This window comes from Pollicipes pollicipes, unplaced genomic scaffold (assembly GCF_011947565.3).
Source record: "Pollicipes pollicipes isolate AB1234 unplaced genomic scaffold, Ppol_2.1 Scaffold_7262;HRSCAF=8765_pilon_pilon_pilon, whole genome shotgun sequence".
In the NCBI taxonomy this organism is placed as follows: Eukaryota; Metazoa; Arthropoda; class Thecostraca; order Pollicipedomorpha; family Pollicipedidae; genus Pollicipes; species Pollicipes pollicipes.
The window spans coordinates 15,336,737-15,363,014 of NW_023597055.1; the positions used below are offsets into that span (position 1 = coordinate 15,336,737).

Sequence of the window (26,278 nt, forward strand, 5' to 3'; positions counted from 1 at the left end):
GAATGGGCAATTTGGGTAAGAGGAAACGTAGCGTAATAGGCAACGCCACGCTTAGTCCTAGTTTCTATACACCAACGACTAGCTGAATAGAGATTTCAACGTAATCGGACACACCTGTATCGGTCATCGAATCATGGTATATGACACCAGTCAGTCACCCAGGCTGGTTGGTCGCTGGCATTAGAAACTAAACAAGTTGAGAAGGGGGGGGGGGAGGGGGAGGCGAACTATCTCTGGTGAAATGAAACGCCGCCGCTAGCATATTTCTAGCCTTCTCCATGTGTTCACATCCCTCGAGCGCCCTGCCCTCCTCGTGTTGTACCTGCTCCCCTCCGGAACATTAAACACAGAATTTGCGTTTGGTACCCCACTTGCCTCAAGCGGAGCTTGTTCTTCATCGATACGCGCTTTTCTCTTCGGTAATGTATTGGCGCGCGGCGGAAATATCGCTCCCAAGGCGCCGTAATGGCAGCCATCGTACGCGGAATCCAGCGCACAGGTGTGAACAGGTGTGAACCTCGTGCGGCGCGGCTTGGTGTGGGCGTGTCGGGGCCAACGCGGCGAGAGGCACCCGCCGCCGGCGTTACCAAACAAGGACCTCGGACGTGGCCGTGCTATCTCGACGGATTCATAATGAAGGTTGGGGAGCGTAATTCGGCGATGCGCAAGCCTGGCGGTTTGAATGATGCGCTTTTGTCCGCCCGCGAGTCCGACATTTCGCGACTGAAATGTCCACACGTCAGCTAACTTAAACTTAACTTGTAACTTAAAGGCCCTGTATAACGGACACTCGTGCGCATCTTCGCCCGTGCCTAAATCTTACATTACGTAACCTTAACACGCTGAGGAAGCTCCTAGTATGCCGGGCGGAGCACCGACGTCGCACTTTCGCGTGCGGCACCGAAGCCCGCCATCTGCCAAACTTTGGGCCGAAGTCGTCCGGCGCCCGAGGCGACGACATTCCTGAGCCGGGGGAGGCCCCAGCGCCTGTGCCAGCTGGCGACCGGGCTGGCTTAGCCCCTCCCCCCCCCCTTCCCTCCTCAACCTGCCAGGCCAGTCCACCCAAACCGCGCCACCCGCCGCCGTAGCGAAGCATGTACCGTTGGCCAAGCATAGGTTTAGGTCTCTGAAAGTGAGAGACGTGGACCAATAACTATTGATACCATAGTCACATAATTTTCCGGGCCCGGTGAACATGATAGGAAACAGGCTTCATTATATATTCTCTCGCTGCTTTGTGCCGAAACTTTCAGCTCCTCATCACCAAACGTTCCTGGATGGATGCCCAATTACTATTGAACGGTAACCCAATACCCACTTTTGGCATGGGAAAATAATAAATGGTGTTTTGAAAGGCGTCGGTATGCAAACGGCAGATTCATTTTCCACATCGATGCATGATGATAATTGGGTATTTGGGGCGCGCCGACATCCACGGTCATTTGGCAACCGTAACGACCCGAAGACTGAAGTGTTCACTATCTAGCTCAGTTGGTACGTAGCTGAAAATCTCTAGCCCTCAGGAGTGGAAAAGTTTGTCTGTGTCAAATAAAGGAGAGTCATTTTCTTGAGCATCAAATTGAAGCGCTGAAGCACGCCGTCCACGCAGCACAGGTGTTCGGCACTGAAATGCAAACACGATCGAATCTCATGGTGCACAGTTAGCGGAGCACCACGGTGAGGACACCGTGGTATCTCTTCGCCACAAAGTATGTTCTAGCGACTCGCATGGGCGTGGCCAAAGCATAGCTCGCTAAGCATGATTTCTTTTCGTCGAGACCGGCGGGAGCAGGGTCACCTGGGCTCCTGCTGGGCGTTATGGCATGAAGCTTGCTATTGGCCATCGTATCTAGCTATGTTGCCAGTTTTTTATGTACGTCCTGGTGGCTGCGTATAAGTTCCGCACAGGATGCGAAACCGCACGTTCACACGCTGCGGCGCTGCTCGTTTTGGTACCGCATCACCCAGCTAGTTTGCCTTAATGCTGAAATGGGTAGGGGCCTAACAAATGTAATTTTCTTGTCCGTCTGTCAAGTGTTGACAAACGCAACCAAATATCTTGCACAAAGGGACATTGCGGGTTAAACATCTTTACAACCAAAATGCTGCGGTCAAAATAATATATTGAGCTTAAGTGACAAAATAACAAAACGTAATCTTAATAAAATAAAACCTTAACAAAATATAATGCTTTAGTGGTGGCTTTTGATTCATACGTGAGAACTGGCCCATTTGAAGGCAGCTCGGATGGCCTAATGGCGGAGTCGCTTGCACATGCACACCCCACTGTCTCATTTGTCTCCGAGCCATCTGTACACGCGAACAGGTGTCATTACACGTCACATGCCCCAGAGCCCAGGACCAGCTTATTCTGGGCATCGCCACCTTTGTTAATCCGATATAGCGAAGAGGAAAATAATGGATCTAATTATTGTCCTGCCTTTCAGAAAATATGCGCTTCAACTTCCGTCTGCATAAAATTGTTTACCTAGCTCCCAACACCCCGCCACTCAAGCGCAAATTGAATTTTGGAACGTCTTACCATACAAAACAGCGTTTTCTGCAGCGAGAAAATGCGCAGCCGGCATTGTAGTTCGCTCGACAGCAGTTGCATATTAAGCCCTAGTCACCAGAACCGGGCGACAGCCTGATGAGCAGGGCTGTAGGCTTAGCACGGCTGCAAGACCAGCTGGTGCTATGCACCAGCAGGCCGGATCGTGCGGCGTGGGGCGAGCCCGGCAATCACAGGTCTGTGTGGAGATCAGATGATGATCATGTGGTCCGAGTTGTCGGTGGTTGGCACGAACGTGCTGCCAAAAACTTAACTGGAAGCATATGCCTGCGACTAACGGTGCCAATGGCTTTCGTCAAAGCATTGGAAGGATCTTTCAGGATAATTTAACAGGCAAAAATATGTAGCAATACCGCAAAAATTTATAACCTTGCTTGTGCATTGGCTGGCTACACGTCCAGCCATTCCTGGCCATCTACGCATGCTTGTCGATCGGCGAAATCGACGAATTTGTAAGGAGCGACACTGAGGAATTGTGGCCAAGGTATTGCGAGAAGCGCAACTATTCTTGAATGGATATTGGTGGCAATGAACAGGATCACACACCGGTGATGTCTTTAGGACCAAGTCTCCTTCGATTTAGAGATTTAAAGTACAGTGCCTTGTATCTGAGATGGGTTTCGAAGCAGGTGGCATCGGCCACTTTAGGTCAGTTACTGGCACATCAACTAGTCGGGCAGTCTGAGGCACGTCAGTTGTTCGCGCCCGGCACGTTTGCCGACGCTGTGCGGCTGGTTTTACGTGTTCGTCTACTCTGGCTGTTCAGGCACAGCATTAATCCCAAAAGAAAGTTACAAGCCGGGCAGATCCACGGTGCGCGCACAATAGCACGTGCTTGTTCTGCGCACGCTGATCCACACTTTGGCAACACAAATGTCAGTTTTCTCCTCCGTGAGCACATACATAGTTTCTTATTGCTACGAAGGCGGATCGTCGACATTTGAGTCCGATTTTGAACTGTTCTTCATTTTTCCCAATTTGACAATTTTATACTTTCCAAGCTAAATGAATGGGGAGGTCGAATGGTAGAAGCATTGCCATGCTCAAGGAAACATCCATCCGATAAGTTTACAAGCAAATATATAACTATCTACACAGTTCAATTTATAACACATCACACCTCTTGCTGTGGACAACTGCCTCAACCTCCGATCAACAGTCGCAAAGATATCCGCTTCTTGAAATCGCACCGACCAGGCCCGGTCGGACCAATCACGACGAACATCAGCTTCACCCCCAATCATTTGCGCCACTTCACAATAACCCCCTGCCGCGAACACGAGCCCCACTGCGCCCAATCCCCTCTCGGAGGGGGATTTAACTCTCACACCGACGTGAACGCGGACGAATGGTGTTTTTATTCCTCCATCAGCGGGGCGGCGGGCGAGAAAACGATGTGGCAGCCGACACGCGCGCACTGGGAGAGCCATCAGGTGGCGCCAGCGCGCGCGGCGCGGGGATACTCATATCACGCGCCACGAGATTTGCGCGGAGGGCCAATTTCCGCCCGGTCTGCACGCGCTCGCGCCACTCGTGGCGGCCGCACCTCTCATGATGGAGGATGTTGTTTCAGGATAACGGGCGATTGCCCGGGACGGCTCAGGACTGGGGCAACACCCGAGGTTGGCTCTATCTGCCGCCGATACCGGCGGCGGCGTCGGTCGGCCCGCAGCGCTGGCGTCGATACACACGGCACGGGACGTGATAGACCGCGGTGGTGGGCTTCGGCGAGTCGCGAGACACACAGATCGCACCAGGGGGCTCCGGAGGACCACGAGACACATACGGCACGAGGCGTGACAGACCGCACCGGGGGGCTCCGGAGGATTACGAGACACACACGGCACGGGGCGTGACAGACCGCACCGGGGGGCTCCGGCGGATCACGAGACACACAGATCGCACCGGTGGGCTCCGGCGTGTCACGAGACACACATGGCACGAGGCACATAGACCGCACCAGGGGGTTCCGGAGGATCACGAAACAAGTGACTGACGTCAACGGGCGCCGCCCCAGCGTCGGGGTGGCGCAATACACAGCCGACTTCCGCCGCAATACATACGGCTAGGCGCTATCAGTGACGGCTAAACTCTGCCACGTGGCAGTCAGCAATGAGACCGCTGGCAAGTCTAAGCCATTGTTGTTAGGGTGGATCACTGCAGCAGCATAACCGCGGGGGGGGGAGATAAGGCTAAGGCCGCATGCGGGTAGCAGGGCCCCCAGAGCCGAAGGATCCATGCAGCACTTTTGACAGTTTAAGGCACCCGCAAGGCTTCTAACATAAAAATGGGTCCTTAAGGCACTGCAATTTGACCGTAATATTACAAGAGTTCCCAAAGTAAAACAGGGGCCTCTTTAGAGACTACGTGGGGTCTCCTGTGCCCTGATCCTCTCCTGGGCTGAATTCTGCCCACCAACGGATCACCGCCAGCGTCGGCTATTCTTCTCAGTACTCAGTTGCTCTGCCACTTTCCTCTTAAATACGGGAAGCAGCTGGTCGCAAGCGCGTTGCATCGCTTTCCACACTTTGCTCCCAAAGCTTCTCAGCACTCATTCATCCACATCCGTCTGCGCTTTGTGACTAAGTGGCGCACCCAAGCATTTTCTTGTACTTTCGTCGCACACGGTTATGTTGATTTTTGCCTCCAAATTCGCACTTTCGCAGCAACCATTCCATGACCAGTGAAACACCAGCCTTTGGGACAGCGTTCTATCGGTGCTTGAAGTGATGCATCCGATGAAAACAGCATGCTGGATACAATTATTGAGTTTTATAGTGGTGCTAGCATGCAATTTGCATGCCCATCCTTCCCCGTAGCGGCAACTTCCCTTCAATCAAGTGAAGGACGCGCTTCGACCAACAAAAACACACGGGAAAACGCCAACGAGAGGGATTTTTGCGGATGAGCCGTTAAGGTTGCCACGCGACTCTCCCCCCCCCCCCCCCCCTCCCTCAATCAACGAGTTCGAGCGGAACTTCGAAAATGCTTCCCGAAAAACAATGTCGCTCCTCCAATATTTGTTATTTCCTCTCCTCCACGCCAATGCCGGATGCGTGCCTCGGCCACCACCACACAAACAACCCCAATACATCATGCATCGGGGCAGGACGGCACGACCGACCGGCACTCCGCCTGCCTTAACGAGAGCCGACAGCGGGCAATGGTGCCTGACCGCCGACCGCCACAACGTCCCCCCCCCCCCCCCCCCCCAGCAGACGGATGTCATCAGTGGGCCGCGCGCCCGCCGCCAGAGCATCGTTATCTGACCGGCGGTCCGAGCAGGCGCGGGCGGCAGCCGTCGACGCAGGCGGCCGCGTGCTCGCGTGGATGGCAGCGCGGCCGCCAGCTGTTGGCTGCAAAGAAGGTACCCGACCGGTCACCGTCGGCGACGCGTGTCGAAGTCGTCACTGGCGGCGGCCGCCTGTCCACAATGGTGTGGAGTTCACGGCAAGCGGCGGGGCGGCCGAGCACCGCGGAGCAAGCCGCGTTGGCGGGGGCAGCCACCGGCCGGCCGATGCCGCGCCCGCCGACGCAGACGGTACCAGTAGGCTCAAAGACCTGGCTTCATGACGTCAACCAACCAACCGAAGCAAATTCTTAACAGCAAACAAAATCCATGTCAGCGAAGCAATTTCTCACTGACTGCCTAAAAGTTTCGCAGATGCTTCGAAGGCACATGCACTGTCTTTTCCAGGGAGAGGCGGTGGTGACATGGGCCAGCCGGGTGACGCGGGATGGTGGCGCGGGCCTGTCATGTGGCGAGGGGTGGTGGCGAGGGCCTGCCATATGGCGGAGGGGTGGTGGCGAGGGCCTGCCGGGTGGCGAAGGGGTGGTGGTGCAGGCCTGCCAGGTGACGAGGGGTGGTGGTGCAGGCCTGCCGGGTGGCGAGGGGTGGTGGCGCGGGCCTGCCGGGTGGTGAGGGGTGGTGGCGCGGGCCTGTCGGGTGGCGAGGCCACCTCGACTGTATTTGTAAGCGCAGCGCCGCCCACAACTAACACTGGTGTTAGAACGGACGGGCATTTGCCAGACATTCTGTGAATGTGTCTCCATGCCCGCGCCAATGGCGTACAACGGTTGATGTCTGTCACATAGTTCTGCCGTGACCTGTGCTTCGACTCGCGCACAGCTAGTCTGGCCTGTGCACGGGCCTGTTTGGAAAAAAAAATTGCCGTGGTGGACAACCGGCCGAAATGTTTAAATGCCTTCTTCCTATAATGAATGACAGCCTTACATTCCTCCGACCACCAGGACGCCGGCAGCCGCCGGGGTTTGCTCGAAGGGGATAGATATTCGAGCAGCCGTCACGATACATGAATTAACGTGCTCTACGAGGAATGCTGCTGGATCTCCGACTGGGGGACGTGCGTCGATTGGGCACCCCGCAGAAAACGCCGCTCAATGCGCTCGTCAGGCATCCCATCGCGGTGACCGAATGCTTGGGCGAGCAGCGCTGTTGTACGGCCAGATGGGGAAATGATTGCCGCCGAGGGGGCAGCTGTCAACCTCCCGCAAAAACTGATTGCACAGGGTTGGCGCACATAATGAGAGACCAATAACAGAATCGCCATCCGACGGCAGTGAAATGTGGGTAGGATGTCCGACATTTAAAATACAAAAAGACTATCTGTTGAGGAGACGTCCAGTCTTTCGTCCCTGCAGCTCGTAAGAGCACAACCGCGCGTTGTGTTATGTGAGCTAAAATCGCCGAGGACCAGGAACGGTGATGAAAGTTGGTCAACGACAGACTTCAGTAATGATTCACGTAAGTCGCCCGTCGGTGGTAAGTATATGGAGCAGACTGTTACCCTTGTAACGCCTGGGTCAACCGAAACAGTGACAGCGTGTAGTTCGGTGCGGATATTACGCTCGGCACACTGTTACGGCACACTGTTCGGCACACTGTCGGAACACTGTTACGCATCAAAACGACAACACCACCACGAGCGATAATGTCCGATCTCACGTCGTTTATAAACACACGGTAGCATTTAATGACTTGCCCTCTATCAGGAAACATCTTCGTTACCTGTATACGTGCTAGCACTGGATTGCGGGAGACTAGAGGCCCTTGCGGGTCAGTCACGTTGGCTCTAAAACCGCGCAGGTGCCATTGTAAAACTGAACACGACCTGGTGGATGCTGGTCTTCTAGTATAAAATTGTCAGTGTTTTACAATGGGATCCGGTCCCGGTTCTTGCTCCGAAAGGCTGACGATTCTGACGAGCAGCCTCGGTGTATCTGGACCGAACCCTGGGCTGGGCCCTCTGGCTCCCTCCGTCCGTGGGAGGCACTGGCTACGGTGGGGTCCGTCCGTGGGAGACACTGGCTACGGTGGGGTCCGTCCGTGGGAGACACCGGCTACGGTGGGGTCCGTTTGGCGCCACGGCCCTGGGCGGCGGACGATGTCTGGTCCGGGGTTCGCGCACCTGCCAACCTCGGCGGCGGTGCTGGGGGCGCACCCAATGCACCGGCCGGGGGAGGCGTGGACGCTGGAGATGGGGTCGCTGGAAGAGGGGCAGCGCAAAAACGCGGGTGTTCGGCACGAGCTGCACGCCCCCGCGAACCCAAGACCAGCATGTCAGGCCGGTCTGCACCCTTGTCCCGAGCGAAGGGCGGAGGATGACGACCAACCGACCCGAACGGAGGGCGGAGGATGACGACCAACCGTCCCGAACGGAGGGCGGAGGATGACGACCAACCGACACACTCTTCCCAGTACGGAGGGCGGCTCCTGCCCCTTGCAAGCCGTGGAGGACGTTAACTCTCCTCCCAATGCCTGCCCACCAGGAGGCTCTACGCGCTACACAGGCGTGATGGAGAAGGCTGCCCGGCTATCACCGGGCTGTCCCCCGGCTACAGTAGCAGGCTGAAGGGGTGCAGAATGCACCAGGGAGCCTGCGAACCCCGACCACGTTACGCCAGCGTCCGCCCCCCCCCCCCTCCCCTTTCGGTTTTGCAGGCGGGGACCGAGAGGACCTCGCTAGGAGACCAACCAGCGGGGGAGGCCTTACGGTCCTGAGCCGGACGGGGCACCACTGCGCGTTATGGTAGCCGCGAACTGCCCAGCCACCTTTCCTCCACGAGTGAAGGTGCCAGCGGAGGCCGCGGGGCCGGAACGGAGGTGATCGTGGTGATGAAATCTCCGACGGTAATGTTTTTAAAACCACTGTCTTTGCCCCGGTGCTAAAGACCGCGCAACGACAGCAACTGGCCAATACTGGACGACGCAACTATGGGTCTCACTAAAGAAGCCAGGGCATCACGGTAAGTTTTTTCTGAGGACTCCTTGTACTAACGTCGAGTATCCCCAAATGAAAATCCTTCCTTGACTTTGATGCTAATAACCTCTCTCCGCAAGAAACACGCGGCATTTCCCAAACGAGGCAGCGTGGTCTGCATCACAGTTCAAGCACTTCAGGTGCTCAGCAGCGCAGTCGCGAGACTGGTGCTCTGAAGAGGAACACCTGGTGCAGCGAGAGTCCCTCAGACACCTGCCAGTAACGTGACGGAAGTTTTGACATCGGACGCAGCAGACCGGATCGGGTATTAAATGTCTGGAATAGTGACCCCCAACTTTGACCTTGACCTTCTACGGCACAGCGGGGACGGTGAAAGTAGTCGGCCGCTCTCCCTGCTCCTGATGCGTCTGGGAGGTCACTCCGTGACTCTGAAGTCCTTCAACAACCTCTTCCTCTGACAGTTCTTCAACAACCTCTTCCTCCGACGGCCCCTCAACAACCTCTTCCTCAGACACTCCTCGCAAACCCCAGCACGTCGTCACGCCTTTTGACGAATTTCTGGCAGATGCGGTTTAACGGCGATGACCATGCTGACGATGTCCTGGCCCTTCACACGGCACGTCAGCTCCTCGCCGTGTAATACACGCTTGGCGTCTGAGTCGTTCGGGCAATGGGCCCCGATGGAACCGTCAGGACACCGCCGGACATCCAGACGGACACCCAAACGGACATCCAAACGGACACCCAAACGGACATCCAAGCGGACATCCAAACGGACATCCAAACGGACACCCAAACGGACATCCAAACGGACGCCGGCTCACGCCGACATGGACTGAGGCCGAGCGGCAGTGGCTTTCCATCGGAGTCCAGTTTAGAGCGCTGAACCGTCAGACACTGAGGCGGTGGAGCGTCGGATCGGGGTGGGTCCTGCGCAGCGGTGCGATGCTCGGAACATGGCCGCTGAACGCCGGGAGTCCCGGCACGGTCTCCAGCGTGGTGATATCCACGCTGGAGGAGTCGTTGTTGGTGGTGTTGGCTGAAGGAATATCCATGTAAGTTGCTTCAAGCATTCGACACCGGGGCTCCCCACCCAACGCGGAGGCCAACTGGAAGACGGTCCAACAGTCCTAAGAGAGGTAGTCACCAGCCAGGGCTACTCCGGTGCTATACGGGGCGAACAACGCCTCCCACACGGCCAGGTGTAACCGGGAACACCCCTCCCCGTCCTGACCGCGGTTCAGCGTCGCCGCCCCTTGACCCCTTGCGTGCGGCCGCGCGCGGCCGCACGCCCCAAGCGGAGACTCGCACAGAGCACCCAGCCACAGCGCAACCGACAAGCCGCGACCCGTGTGGGGCCCCACGGTCCCCCAACACCCCCGGATATCCTTGCCAAAGTGGAGTGTTGGGACGCGCCGTGACTGACCCGCACGACGCGCTCCTCAGCCACCAGGATCTGATCAACCCGGGGACGTGGGCGAGGGGGCACGACGACCCCGATAAAACGAGGATGAGGAATGGTGAGAGGGTCGGATGCGGGAATCCGGGTGATGGGCAGGAAGCGGACGGGATAAAGAGAAGAGGCTCACGTACCGGCAGGGTCGCTAGGCCCTGAGATGAGCAGCTTACGCTGTCCACCCGTTACCCTAGCTGAGCCCCGAAGGGCGCTACTCTCCTACAGCGGCCAAAGTCGATGCCCCTGCGGGGGTCACCGTGACCTTTGGAGGGCAAATTACGATCAATAACCTGAGCTGAACAGCGGTAATCATTTCCTTAGTGGAGGTATTGGAGTAAAATGTGCCTACATAGGAAGGTCTGAGAGAACTTCGGACACCTATTTGTAGTTTGACCTTATTTGGCTGAAGTTCATGGCATGAGGAACTCAAGATTTGACACAAGCGTGACACACGAACTCATCCATCTCGTGAGCTTGGTGTATCTAGCTTTCTGAATGTTTGAGATACCAGGGCGTCGAATCCCCCCCCCCCCCCACCCCCACCCCCCACCCAAGCGGCATGGTATTCGGTCGGCCATCCGGGCGCGTGTTAAAGTCACACTACAGCTATCAAAGACGTGAGACTAGCGTCGCAGAACAAAAGCCTCTGCCGAGGGCCTGAAATATCTAAGCGGCCAGCGAAGGACAATGGGCACCCACGTCGCACAGGTCGTGACCCCGCCAGGCGGGTGTGGGCGGAGGGAGCTCCGAGCCGCCGCGCTCTGAAGGCACGCGCCGCCCGGGGTGGCGAGCTGCGCACCCGCCGACTGGTCCGCACAGAGGACGCACGAGGACAGAGGACAGAGGACAGGGGCGGCGCCAGTCCTCAGAGCAAGGTATCAGAGCCTGGGGCTGCAGTAAAAATGAGACGAATCAGGGTGCGGATGGGGCTGGGGCGGTGGGGAATGCAAATTCATTTTCACGGTTCCACGCAACGCCGCTTCTTTACACTGTACCTCTAAGAGGCAAACACGGAAACAACAGCGAACAAAAATTCGGCCGGCCGGGCGGTGACGCAGCGTAACCGCCGGCAACTCGACGTGAGGACGAGGCCGTGAGGATAAATCAGTGAGGACGCCCGCACGTGAGCGCCGAGCCGCAGCCGAGCCGTGCGTGTCTGCTCCGTCGGCGGCGGCGGCGGCGCACGGCACCGCCGGAAGCCGCGTGCCCGGGGTTGGCCGCACGCGGCGCTGACAGGCGGCTGCGGGGCGCCGCGCCAGCACGCACAGCCGGCTCCAGGCCCTGCGTTGTCGCCTGTTGAGTGTGCGCGTGACGCGTGTGACCCAGATCGCCGGACACCCGAGACATCCATGAAAGCGCCCCCTCCCCCCCCTCCCCCTGTCCCAAAGGACATCGGCCACTTCCGCAGTCAATCGCAGCAGAGTTGTGCCGGCCGCAGACGCGTCTGTGAGCGCACAGCACTGGTCTCGGGGCGCCGAATTATTTAAACTATAACACGGCCCATGCTAGAGAGGTCCCCACGCGATGTAACAGCATGACTTATAAGCTCAGTTATGGGAGGGCACCACGGAAGAAAATAGAGAGGGCTCTTTTGACCACCGCCACCCCCACTCCCGCTCCCGGCCCCCCGCGCCCCCCCCCCCCCTCTTTCTCTCGGCTTTGGCAAAGGCGGCCATCGCTACACCCTGACAGGGGACGTGAGGAGACACACGGAAACCCTTTTGCATCCTGTTTTGCATGACAGTTAACACGCTCCCGGGCGGCCGACTGGACACTCTTCGCTCGGGTGGGGGAGGGAGGGGGGTCAATTTGACTCCCGAGATCTCGGGAACTAAGAACTCTAGAGACACCAAATTCACAGGGCATGTTTACTTGTACGTGAACTCACTAAGGTTAAAGATTGATGTTCCTAGGTCATGAGCTTTGGGTCAAATAAGGTCAAACAAGGTCAAAGTCCAAGTTGGTCTCCAAAGTGCCCCCAGAATCTAGCTTACTGTTTCTAAACAAAAAGTCACATGTTCATTTAAGGTAAATAACCTTGTTTGACCGTTTGAAGGTCATGGTGATCAAAACAATACAAGACTGCTTTGATTCCTGCTTTCGTTCCTGCCATCAAAAATTCGAAATGAGCACCAGAAACTATCCCATACAGCAAGTCCTATAGTAATAAAACAGGTTGGTTTTGACCTCGGTCTGACCTTCATACCTGACCTTAGGTCAACGTAATTTGCTCATTCAATTGTTGTGTTGCCTAAGAAAACATCTCAGAGATGTATGGCCTCGTCTGACGCTCCGTTGCTGCATCAGATTGAAGGGTTCTGTAGAAATTGACTTCGCTGAAACCATGGCCAGATTTTGACCTGCCATAGGTCAGCGACCTTAGAAGGTACATCTAAAATTTTAATTGCAAACGATCTGCTATTCAGTTGTCTACAGCTATGCACAATTTAGTACGGCTACGCCGCGCCGTTCGGAAATCATTCTAGAAAAACCTTCGGGGGGGGGGGGGGCAATTTGGCCCCCCCTACCCACCCGAGCGCGTGTTAATATATGTATATGTATGTATGTCCGTATGCATGCATGCATGTGTGTATGCATGCATGCATGCATGTATGTATGTATGTATGTATGTATGTATGTATGTATGTATATATGTATATATGTATGTATGTATGTATGTATGTGTGTATGTATGTATGCATGTATGTATGTAGGTAGGTAGGTAGGTAGGTAGGTAGGTTGTAGGTAGGTAGGTAGGTAGGTAGGTAGGTAGGTAGGTAGGTAGGCAGGCAGGCAGGCAGGCAGGCAGGCAGGCAGGCAGGCAGGCAGGCAGGCAGGCAGGTAGGTAGCTAGGTAGGTAGGTATTATGTATGTATGTAGGCATGTATGCATGTATGCATGAATATATGTATTTATGTATGTATGTATGTATGTATGTATGTATGTATGTATGTATGTATGTATGTATGTATGTATGTATGTATGTATGTATGTATGTCTACACCCTGAACAGGATGCGCTTCCAGCATTGGTGCCAGTCCATGAATTGGCAGATGTCCCAAGGTCATATGCCTGAAGATATCCAATGGTCCACAAACTTTAGCAAAAGAGAAGAAACGTGTCGGAAATGGAAGTCTCAAGGCGAGCTGATCAGGCGGGGACAAAAGGCGGGGAAAATGAATGGAGCCTCTGGAACATCATTTCGAAAAGTAGCTGTTGATCCATGTCACTTATCAACACGCCAGTGCACTCACGCCTTCATGCTGCCATGTTCTTCCCTCACGAGGCTGATAAAATCAACACAAACCACGAAAAAACAGCCACATCCAAAGCTTTTTGCCGCACCTTTAGAGCTATCAGATTTCCTCACCAAGCCCTCAAATAGCGTTTTCTATCCGCTGCAGCGCGGCGATGTAACACACCTGCCGAGGGTAGCGGTGCTTGGGGAGAGAGGGAGGGAGAGCGACGATAAGTGACCATATATGCAAACCAGCCTCCATTGAACAACAACCCCAAGGTCATACATCCGAGTTACCGCGACAGTGTTACAGAGAGTTACGCAATTACATTTACGGCAGCTGCCTTCCACCGCAAACTGCATAAGAAGCCTGCCGCACAGTCTGCAACTTCGATACTTCAGCGAGGCACGGTATTACAAGCAAGCCGTTTTATTTCGTCTTGAAGACAGAGCTTACGCTGTTGTGAAACAAAGGCAGCTCAGAATTGGGCACGAAAGGCAGGGCATCACTCGTTACTTCCTGCCGCCAAATCTCTCCGCGAAGCGCGCCTGTCAGCGGGCCGCCGACGGCCGCGGCCGGGAGCCCAGCCAGCCATCATCAGATCGGATAGGGCTGCACACGTACCGCGAGCGCCCGCAAAAAGCCACAGACGCGGCTTGCCGCCGATACGGCCGGGCCTTTTTACGTGAGAGACATCGCAATCGAAGGCGACAGCGGCCGGTGCGCGGCGGTGAGCAGTGGTGAGCGGTGGTGAGCAGCTGTGAGCAGTGGTGAGAAGCGATGAGCGGTAAGCGGTGGCGAGCAGCGGTGTGTACGGTCGGAGCCAACGCCGGCCGATCCTGTCTGCCGCGCGGCCCTGAACCGAGATCGGGTCCCGGGTACCCCCCTCGACGCACCCCCACACCTCGTCACGTGACAAACACATGGTCTAATGAGCGGCCTGGTAACCGCTCTGCACGCGTGTTCGTCTCTGCGCCCAGCACCGTCGTGAGTCTCCTCTGCCACGCGAGCAAGCCCGCTGCGGGCGCGCAGTGATCAGCTACACCGAGCCTCATTCATCCAGCGTCATCAACGGCAGCACGGGCGATGGCGCCCGCCCCTCATCCCTGCCCTGTCGCGGCTGGATGGGGGGGGGGGGGGAGAGAACGTGCCGGGAGCGCGGCGCAGACCGGCCGCAGATCCGGCTGCCGGCACATTTCCGGCCAAATTGGATCGCTTCGGTCACACAGGCCGCCGGTGGCGGGCGGCGGCGCGGCGCCGCCGCACCGCGCCTCGGACGGCTAGTAACACAATAACACCGCTCATTGGCGGCTCAGCCGTCAGTCAATAACGACAGAGGCGTCGCTCACTGCGCCCAGGACGTGATTCAATCGGCCCGGAGCGGTCGCCAATAACGCGGCTCGTGACCAGAATCGCCCGCCGCGACCCCACGACGAGTACAATGGCGGCGGTGTGTCCGGGCCTTTGTTTTCTCCAGGAAGCGCAGTCTGTGCAGCATCGGAGTGCGGGGACAAGCCCCCCCCCCCCCCCCCACCCCCCTGCACTTGGCGTAAAGATATTCAACATTTGAGACACATGGGTTTTGAAAGAGTTCGCCACTCCAATACTTTTTGAGGCGTCCTGCTCTGTAGCTGTGCACGGGCTCCGCCAAAGGACGGAAGTGGAGGGCCAAATATTTCCGATTTAAAATATTTGAAATGCATTCTGTGGTTTGCCCATTACGACGGCTCCGTGCAAAGAAGCACCTTAAGACCCTGTCCGTTCCCCTATACTTGACCCAAGGTGGATCCCCAGCGCATTCGACAGAGCGGCAACCGTGGAGTGTGGTATTCGCACGACGTGGCAACGCCCCGGCCACTGACCACTGACACACACCACTGACTCCGCGCGGTCCGCTCACCCCGAGCTGCCCACCCACTGCCGCCCAACCGGGGCCCCACCCGAAGATGATGGCTTCTCAAAGCTCGGCAGCCGTCGCGACACAGCCGGTAGTGGCGACCTCGCTGGAACCGATCACGTGTCTGAATGAGGGCATGTCTAAGCGTTAGTTCAAATTGCGGTGCATTCGCAACACTCCATTAGATCACGTGGAAGCATCTTTGAGTAAGGACATCGTCGCAATTTTTCTAGACCCACCAGACGCCACAGAGAACCGATCTGGACATGATTCTTCGAAAGGTTACGTAGTGAGCCAGCCAGATAAACAGGCTTCCATGTGTCCAGCATTAATACGATCCGCTGACCAGCAATTAATCGTCGCCACTGCACCAAAACACAATCTCGTCGGAATTTCGAACATCAGTGTCGATTTATCTGCATTGACCGCGCCACATATCACGACAAAACGTAGAAACATAAACCTGTGTTCAGATCACAGCGTGTGTCAAGACATTACGACCGAAAGTGGAGGCCTTATCGATGCCATATCAGGCGTGGAACTTCGCGTTTTTCATTGGGGGAGGTGGGCGAACCAATGAACCTTGCCTATCCTGTTTCCGAGAGGCGTTTTCTCACGAATTTAATCCCCCTTACTCTGCGGTCATGATTTCATCTTGATACAAGAAAAGAGGTCCTCCAGCCAATGGTTTGTGCGATCATTTGAGCTCAAAGTTCTTACGTTGAGTTAAAGACCTTCAGTTTATCAGGAGGTACTGGTTAAGAGGCATTGTGGTGCTTAAAAGGAATGTTTCATATTTGAAAACACTGAAGTAAGCAATACCGAACACTCCGTCCCGCGCCAGTCTTGGTTCTGGGGCCTCTTTCAAGTCTGGGCGGGGCCGGGCCTGTAAATGTTAATTCGGAAGATCGTGCATTGGTCTGGCCCCTGTCCTGATCATGTGCCCCTACTGCCCAACAAGGGTCTTGTATCGTTGATATGCCCAAACATTTCTTGTTGTTCAGGACCACTTGCCAATGACAGGAGACATGGGCAATGATGCTGCAAAAATTGGCACTAACAATGACACAGTAAACTGTGCCAGTCAAAGGTAGCGGGACCGAAAGAGGGACCGTCTGCACTGTCTCAACCAGGAGGCAGGGGCCGATGAGCCGAATGGGTGTCTCAGCGTCAATAAGGCATTAAATCCCCTACGCCGGTAAGGGACCCTTATGCGTCAGTGACGTGTCCCAGCGTCGATCCTGTGTCAGGTGTCCAGGTCAAGGGGCCTGTCGCATCAGGGATGGGCCCCGTGAATTCCCTGCGCCGGTAAGCGATCCTTCTGCGTCAGTGACGTGTCCCAGCGTCGATCCTGTGTCAGGTGCCCAGGTCAAGGGGCCTGTCGCATCAGGGATGGGTCCCGTGCACGATGCATCCCTCTGAGGGCCTCCGCATTGACCAGGGCACCGCGGTCCTCGTATCGCCAGAGTCGCAGTTGCTTGTCACCCGGGCTGGCACGAGGAGAACCCCTTCAGCTCCTGACCGAGACAATTGGCGATTTCTAGGTAGATTTTCAGAGCGGAATTAGCAGTTACAGCATCACAAGCAACCGCGATTACGCCATCACGTCATGAGTCCGTGGCGCTGTACATGGTAAGGAATATAAATGTACGTAGGCAATTGCATACAAAATACGTACGCGTTACATATTGCGTATTTTGTATACTACGTATTGCAAGGTATGCTTCTTTGCAAACTGATGCCATGCTATACTTCGACTATCTCATAGTTTTAAAACAAGACGACTTTCCGTGCCGGGGCGGAGTGGGCCTAATATCTCTGTTCTTAATATGTCGAACTCACGTTGTTTACGCATCGCTCGTGCCACTTTCCTCAATCAGAATGTAAGAAATTGCCGCACTCCTTGAAGACACTCAAAACATGCGACACAAGATTAGAATCTGCCCATGTTAACAACATAAGACATGGCACTCATTTTCCAGGGAGCTGGCCGTACGTCTTATTTCAAGACACAATATTGCGTCAAAAATCTACGAATTTTAATAGTTTCGCGGCTTCCTGCTACCACCGCAAACATTTCAATATTCACGTTATGACGTGTCACTCGAGTGGCATTACGAGTAAGACAATGTGTGCACGTTATTGTTGTTGCGTTGAGCCATTCATTGTGGGGTTTGATTCCCTGCGCTGCCGCCCTTTCTGCTGGGATGAGAGGGAAGCCTCGCCATATAGTCTCAGAAGCTCAAATAGTTCAAGGCTCAGTGGCGTCAGTGGTGAGCAAAGTAAAGCTCAAATGGCCTAAGACATTCACTGTGAGGACAGCGACTTCAAAAACGCCACTTTTCGCGTGTTTCGTTTTACATAAGTTATTGGGCATTGTGTTCTATAGGTGCATTTCCTGTATACAAAATTGTGAGCTCCTACAATGTCTTAAATTATCCTCAAAGAACTGGCAGGGTATCGGGAGCCGGGAATTGTGTGGGCCAGGCAAAATGTAGCGGTGGACCACCCAAATATGGCGGGGGGGGGGCAGCCCGATATAGTGGGCCCAGCCCAACATTGCGGGGCCCGCTCAACATTAGGAGAGGGGGCATACCCCGCTCAAAGATACAAAGTTCCACCCCTGTGCCTTATTCCGCATGAAATGAATCAAAGGCAACTTGAAGTGACACTGCGACTATACCTGTACGAACATATGCTTATTTCAGTACAGGTATCAAGTTGACCTGACTCCTTTCCTCGAGCCCGAATCACTAAAAAAAGATACGAGGCAGAAGTCCGAACAATCCAAGCCCCACACAGCGCCACCTAGTCCACCACACCTAAGGCAGTGTTACTGACAGCCACCGCCGCCCGTGTGTGGCGCGCGGAGCGGCGCCGCCATATCGCGGGCGAGTTTGTTGATAAGGCTCGAGCCAGCGGCGCCAGGCCGACACATCTGGCTAAACATCCCGGTCCAGGTCAGCGCCGTGATTGCGGACCAACCCCTGTGCCGTCGCCGTTGCCCGCGGGTGCGGTACGCACAAACTCACGGCTGCTTACCGCCCAGAGCGGACCGGCTGGGAGGGGAGGGGCACGCTCCCGGCGGCCCGCGCCGCGCACGGCGGCCCATCCCCCCCCCTCCTTCTCGGACGGCCACTGTGACCTCTACAGGGGGACGGACGCGCAGGTGTTCGCCCGGCGCCGCGACGCCGGGCTGGCATCGCTCACGGCCCGACCTCGACCGGCCGTGTCAGTCAGGGCGCGTGTAACACGTGTGGCGTCGCCGCCACCGCCTCGGGCTGACTCACAGCCGCCTGCGTGCGCGGCTGCCGTGGCCGACGGCGACGGCAGCGCCCTTGAACTCGCTCGTCCGCACAACGCAGCCGCTCCTCATGGCAGCGGCGATCGCGAGCGCATCCTCTCGTCGGGTACGGCGCGCATCGGCGGGGCCCGCCAAACACGGCAGCGCGGGGGCATCTCGCAGCGCAACGTGCCAGCCGCGCGCGCCAGCCGGGCTTGCTCGGCGCGTAAACAGATGGGCCAAACCTGTTCGGGCACCGCCCAAGCCAGGCGCTTACCGGCCGGTCGGGGAGCGGCGGCTCGCGGGTGCGCCGCTTCCGCCGGCGGGACGGCGCCGGCCCGACAGCCGGATGATCCCCGAGGCGGACCTGGTGCGACGCTGGCGACCGCTGGAGCCCGTCGGCCAGATGGCCGTGCGGCGGGCCGTGCTCCGGTACAGCTGGTGACGCCGGTGTCCAGGACGGAGCGGCGAAATATGTGGTCGTGCGCAGTAGCAGCGCCGTACAATTTTGACTAGCTTATTTTTACTTCTCTAAGCTCTTTGTTGAGCACCCGACATCAACCGCGGGGGCAGCTCCGTTCCACAAACTGTTGCCTTTCGACAACTTTATTTCGGGCCAGGCTCTGGCTCGCCCTTGTCTTATCCAGCCCCAAAGTGCGACCACTGCTTCCCAGTCTTATACTGTCCAAGTGCGACCACTGCTTACCTGTCTTATGCTGTCCAAGTGCGACCACTGTTTGCTTGTCTTACGCTGTCCCAGTGCGACCACTGCTTACCTGTGTTATGCTGTCCCTGTGCGACCACTGCTTACCTGTGTTATGCTGTCCAAGTGCGACCACTGCTTAACTATCTTATGCTGTCCAAGCGCGACCACTGCTTACCTGTCTTATGCTGTCCAAGTACGACCACTGTTTGCCTGTCTTACGCTGTCCCAGTGCGACCATTGCTTACCTGTGTTATGCTGTCCCTGTGCGACCACTGCTTACCTGTGTTATGCTGTCCAAGTGCGACCACTGCTTACCCGTCTTATGCCGTCCAAGCGCGACCACTGCTTACCTGTCTTATGCTGTCCAAGTGCGACCACTGTTCGCCTGTCTTACGCTGTCCCAGTGCGACCATTGCTTACCCGTGTTATGCTGTCCCTGTGCGACCACTGCTTACCTGTGTTATGCTGTCCAAGTGCGACCACTGCTTACCCGTCTTATGCCGTCCAAGCGCGACCACTGCTTACCTATCTTATGCTGTCCAAGTGCGACCACTGCTTACCTGTGTTGTGTTGTTTAAGTGCGACCACTGCTTACCTGTGTTATGCTGTCCCAGTGCGACCACTGCTTACCCGTCTTATGCCGTCCAAGTGCGACCACTGCTTACCCGTGTTATGCTGTCCAAGTGCGACCAATGCTTACCTGTCTTATGCTGACAAAGTGTGACCAACGCTTACCTGTCTTATGCTGTCCAAGTGTGACCGGCGCTTCCCCTCAGACTCTACCAGGCTCATTGCCACACGAGGACGAACGCCCTGTTTAGCAAATCACTGATGTGACTCACCACCGATATAATCGACCGTGCCGCGTGAATGAGCCTGGTAAAAACGCGTGACAAAACTGAAGCATCTTTTTGGTAGATGTTGCTGGTTGGCTGCCGTTCGCGTGTCGAGATCAGAGTCCCGTCCAAACTGAACCTGACGGCTTCACGACTGGTCATGCACGAGTAGGCCACTAAAGCAGGCATTCCCACTAGGGGGAGGGGGATTCCCTGAGGAGGAGGGGGGACGAGGGTTTCCGAGGGGGGGGGGGGGGGAAATTGCAATCCAGCCGAACCATGTTTGAGTCATTAAAAACCGTCCAAAAAGCGCAGACAGGTATGCACTGACTGGAATATAATTTCGCACGAATTTCCACGCACGTGTACTGAGCCGAGCATACACGCTACAGCAGCCGAAAACAGGGGCACTGTTGTCACAGACATCCACTGTTCACGCACAGGTGACGTACCAAAGGTGCGACGACGTGGTTTGATTTGTGTTCTCAGAGCACGGTGGCTACGTTTGTCAGCTCTCTGGAAACCTGGCTTATGTGATCCTGCTAACACTAGGATGTAAAGACAGGCCTGGCTTACGTCTATTCAGTTTTGTTGTTTGGCTCGGGGGAGGAAGGTTAATCCCTCCTGAGGGGCAAATGACCTAACGAGGTCGAAAACCACTGAACTAAACGATGGCGACGGAATGGATAAAACTGGAAGATCCTGATCAACCAAAAGAGGCCGACAAGCTGCACCTCGCCGCGGGTTTTCACCCACAGCTAGAAGCCTTACGCTGCAGCGCACGGGCTGGGGTCCCATCCGTGCCAGCGTGAGCCCGCCGCCGCCGAGAAGGCCAGGTGCGGCCGGGCAGGGCAGCAGGGCAAGACGTGCCGCAGTTTGACGATCCAGCCCACATGACCATAGCGGGACCCCGCCGGATCATAGCCAGCCCAGCGAGGCCGCTGATGAGAGGGTCCGGGTAATTCGGCCCGGCGTGGTAATTGACAAAGCACTGCGGGCAGCCGTATCGTAGAGAGATGAGCAGACCGACAGCAGCGTATCACACTCAGAGCGCCGGCGCATCACTACCGCCGGACCTCACCGCGCCAGGGATGGCCCGCGGCGATGACTCGGTCTCACTTATCGAGTCATTTCCCGTGAGACTTCGCTGCCATCTCCTCACGCTCAGCCCCCAGGCGGGCCGCCGCGCAGCGCATGAAGAGCTCGGCGCCGGGTCCGGCCCCCAGGGCAGGCGGCGACAGCGCAGCGGCGGCTTTACGAGCGCGGCCCCGGGCGGCCGGATCACGAGCGCACCGCCGCCACGGCATGACGGAGCGGGCCGGCCCACCGCCGGCGCTGGACGGCACCGCGCAGGGCCGCCACAGACCGCTGGATGGAGCGCGCTGAGTTTGGCCGTGTGTTTAGCGAGAATTGTGGTCGAGTGGGGGGGGGGGATGGGGGGGGGGGGGGAGAGTCGGTGCGCAACGCATGGTTTACTTCATGAACCGGGACTGCGACAGTGCACCATTGGCAGCCGGCTTGTGACGGAGCCGCGAGACTCTGGCTCAGCGAGTCCACGCGCGGGTCATCCCCACCCCGCCGTAGTCACCAGGAGTCATTATTAGTCACCAGGACAGGGCCGCCGCCCATGTCTGACCTGACGGTGATCTCGCTCCAGGCAGCCCTTCGGGCGCTGGCGCGTGATCTCGCCGCTGACAGCTGTCAACCCTGACATAATCGTCCACGCCCCACCTCGTCCAGCCCCCGATCGGGTCGGGCAGGCCTCAACGGGCTTGTCCCGCCCCAGCGGAGTCGCCCTGTCACGAACAGTACGGCGCCGGCTCCGACAGGATCGGACGGCTGCTGACCTCAGCCCCGCCGCCGCGACCGGAGGCGGGGATGGGCAGACAGGGGGGCGAGACGGGTTGCGCCCGACCGAGAACGGCGCTGCCATCGCGACAGATCACGCCCCTGTCGGCAGAGCGCGCTCCGACCCCCTGGCGACCTGACCTGGCCCGGCTACCAGGTCACGGCGGGAGGGCCACCAGCGGGGCGATCGCACCGCGGCGACTGACGACGGCCGGTCACGCAGCGCGGTCGATTCGGCGCACATGAGTCTGATGACGCTGGACTCGGCTACACACGACGCCGGACTCGGGTCACGCGTGGCCAGCGTGCGACCCGCGCCGGCCGGTGGGCGGTGCCAGAGCCGCGTATGGCTTACGGTGACGCTGCGCCGGCGACGGAGCGGCGCCCGGCTGCTTCCGGCCGACACCACTCACCTGGAACACAGAACGGCCGGTTACAACCCAGTCACGGCGGCCGCCAAGCGGACAGAGGTCGGGAGCGGGGAGGCTGCGGCACATAGGCGCGGCTCGCAGCGAGCCAACGTGTCGGGTCGCGACGCGAGAAACGGAACAACGAAAACATGTCGGCCGAAGTCCCCAAGCACAGCAAAGCGCGCTTTCCGAGTTGCCTTCCCCATCCAGTGGTCTGGATAAAGTGTTTGCTTCGTAATGCAGGGCCGATCCGTAACCAGGTGTCGACGTATTGGGGCCCAGCGGGAGCCGACTGTATCCGGCCAGGTGGTCCCAGCAGGCCCGACTGTATCTGGCCAGGTGGACCCGCCTGCGACACAGTATTTATCCGCCACGGTTTATCGTCCTGATTATTGTTTCTGCCAGAGCTGCTGCGCCAGCTCCGCCCCCGGCCCCAGAAGAAAGCTTCCGCGGCCGCGCAGCTAGCGAACGGAGTCACGCGGCTCGCCAGGCATCCGCCGGCGCAGGAGAAGCGTTCAGCAGCCGCCATATCACCGCCCGACGCAGCGGCTTCGCTGGTCCAGGCGGATATGCGAGGAGGATGAGGATGGCTTTGACGACTTTCAATTTCACGCCTGGCAACAGGCCGTGGCAGACAGGCGCACCGCACCCCTTAACCGCAATTCTCTGCATCGATACTGGCGTGCTGTCACCAAGTTTGAGTTCAACGCTGGCCTTCATCAGCCGCAGATGTAACGGTCGCCTGGGTAAGATTTGCTGGGAGCGTGCGGCCGAAGGTGTTCTGCCGTCACCCGGCAACCCAATCACTCCCATGGGCTGTTTTCTGCTCTACTCCTTTTTTGAGAGCGGTGCCCATATTTTACACGCGCTCGGGTGGGAGTGGGGGGTCCAACTGAACCCCCCGAAGGTTTTTCCAAAATGGTTTCCGAACGGTGCGGCGTAGCCGCGCCAAATTTTGCATAACTGTACACAATTAAATAGCGGATCGTTTGAAATCAAACATTTAGATGTACCTTGTAAGGTCTCTGACCTATAGCAGGTCAAAATCAGGCCATGGTTTCAGCGAAAGAAATTTCTAGGGAATCATCCAATCTGGTACAATAACGGAGTGCTTGACGAAGCCATACATTTCTGAGATGCTTTCTTAGACACCACAAATATTGAATGAACAAATTACGTTGACCTAAGGTCAGGTATGAAGGTAAGACCAAGGTCACAACCAACCCCATTTATCACTCTAGGGCTTGCTGTATGGGATAGTTTCTGGTGCTTTTTTCGAATTTATTGAGAGCAGAAATCGTATTACACATCTTCCATTGACTTCTTGGAGGTCAGAAAAGGTCAATGACCTACGATGACCCGGGTCGACATTTTCTTTCAGAAACGTACTGCCTGGCGTCATCTTTGTTGCTTATTCAAATGCAAAACTCAAAGCAGTCCTGCATGCTTTTCGTCACCATGACCGTCAAAACGTCAAACAAGGTCACTGACCTTAAATGGGCTTTTGGCCTTTTGCTTAGAAACAGTTGCCTGGGTTCTGGGGGCACTTTGGAGACCAACCTGGAATTTGACCTTGTTTCACCTTATTTGGCTTGAATGCCATGACCCAGGAAGCTTGAACTTTGACCTAAGTGAGTTCACGCACAGGTCTAGACACCCTGAAAACTTGGTGTCTCTAGCTTTCTTAGTTCCCAAGATCTCAGGCGGGTCAAATTGACTCCCCACCCCCCACCCGAGCGAAGGGTATCTAGCCGGCCACCCTGGCGCGTGTTAAGCATTACGACTTATACACCAACCCTTCGTTTATATTTCAGTCACAAAAGCGGGTGAGATCGGCGTTACACACAAGCACACACGAGGCAGGTACCGATGACATGCGCCAGAGCTTCGTTATTGCAGCATAAATAAGTCGCTGAACTGCAACCGTTGCTGGTATGGAGGTGAACGGATCTACTAACTAGTTGCACTAAGCAAGGGTTCCATCACAACCTGGTCTTTGCAAACGCACCATCCAAAGGCTGCGTAGTAAGTCGGCTCACGCTTGGAAGCGACACACGCCTGTCCATGGTTCCTGTTTGGCGCCAGGGCGGGCTGTACGGTCTCGTCTCGAGGACAGACAGGTGTCGGACCTAGTGCAAGGCAGCGATTGGAACGTGGAGATAAGTCATCTGCAGCCAAAAACCGACGAAGGGCGCCACACATATGCAAGGTTGCATCCTGTCCTATACATCCATGGGACACATCGGCTGGATTCACAGAGCGAAGCTTTCAGTAGGCTCACGGAATGTCTTACATGACCGCGTGCAGCTGGCAGAAATGCACAACAGCCCCACGTGTGTAAGACCTAATACACCATATCCACTGTCAAGGTCAGGAAAAACGGGCAGTTCGTTATTCATTTTGCTACAAATGTCACAACCGTTTCTAACAAGATGTGGCAAAATTTGACGGACAGCTCATTGGTCTCGGTCATTCCCAGGTCCAATCTCAAGAGGAAATATCCGTGTAATACTCGTACACCAATGCATTAATTTGTCATGGCTTTCACCAGATTGTGAAGCGGGGAACTGAATGCACCATCATCAATTCACGAAGCGCTTGCATCTATCAGATTCATCTATGTGTGCCTAACAGCAATCTCCTGCGTTAAAGATTTCGCCAACGCAACGCGGTGCAGACTACAACCAGTAGCGAATTGTGTCAAGTGCAAATGTGGATATTAGGGAAGACGGTCCAACCCTGCCGCGCAATCAAATCCACCCCACTCCACTCTACTCCACTCCACTCAGACTTTGATGCGTCTCGTTGGTCGGCAACATCAAACACGAGCACTCAAAGCCGAGCACTCGGCCCAGTCTGGCGGCGGCACATCAACCGAGTGTCGGAGCCAACTGCGCAGGTCCGAACCACCCCCAGAGACACCTCACTCAGCACGAACCTGCCGATACAGCGCCACTGAGAGCCTAGCCGGCGAGAAGGCGAGCTGGGCGAGACCGCGGCATGTCGTAACCAAACCCCGGCGCTGGCTCGCCCAAAGTTCGGGCCGCTTCGCAAGCGCCCGAACTTGGGCGGAATCAACACATTGAGCAAGAGGCGGTCGCTGGGCGCTGAGCAGCCCCCAGGAGCGGTGGCTGGCGCTAACGACGCCTCCCTGGTTGGGACTCGCGCCGGGCGCCTCCAGGAAAGGTGGCTGGCGCTAATGACGCCTCCCTGGCTGGAACTCGCGCCGAGCGCCCCAGGAGTGGTGGCTGGCGCTAACGACGCCTCCCTGGTTGGGACTCGCGCCGGGCGCCTCCAGGAAAGGTGGCTGGCGCTAACGGCGCCTCCCTGGCTGGGACTCGCGCCGAGCGCCCCAGGAGTGGTGGCTGGCGCTAACGACGCCTCCCTGGCTGGGACTCGCGACAGTCCCCTTCTGACCCGCAGCGAAAGGCGGCCAAGACGACGGCCACCAACTTTTCTGCCTGTCAGCCGGCATGGCGCCGTGAAGACGGCGTTGAGAGGCGATCTGACAGCGGGACAGGCTCGCCGAGAGAGGCACCGGCCAGCTCCAGCCTGCTGCAGAGGGCCTACACCTCTACACGCCAGTGAAGGCCACTCCAGTGGACCTTCCAGTCGTCCCGGCACTCGCCATGGATATTCAGACCCGTCAGGCCACTGCTAAGGTGTGCGCTGGGCCGGCATGGGTGGGGTGCACAGCCACACCGTCCAGCCGAGGGCACCCCTACCCCCCCACCCGTACCCTACAGACCGCGTGACCTCACCTGACCTGGCCGGAACCGGGCGTTCAGA

General features: G+C 56.8%; 1 protein-coding gene across 2 annotated transcripts in view; it reads right to left on the reverse strand.

Annotated features, from left to right (window-relative positions):
* LOC119113878 (cAMP-dependent protein kinase type I regulatory subunit) overlaps positions 1-26,278 on the reverse strand; it is an 85,764-nt gene that overhangs the window by 38,037 nt on the left and 21,449 nt on the right. The gene's annotated exons all lie outside the window — the stretch shown is intronic.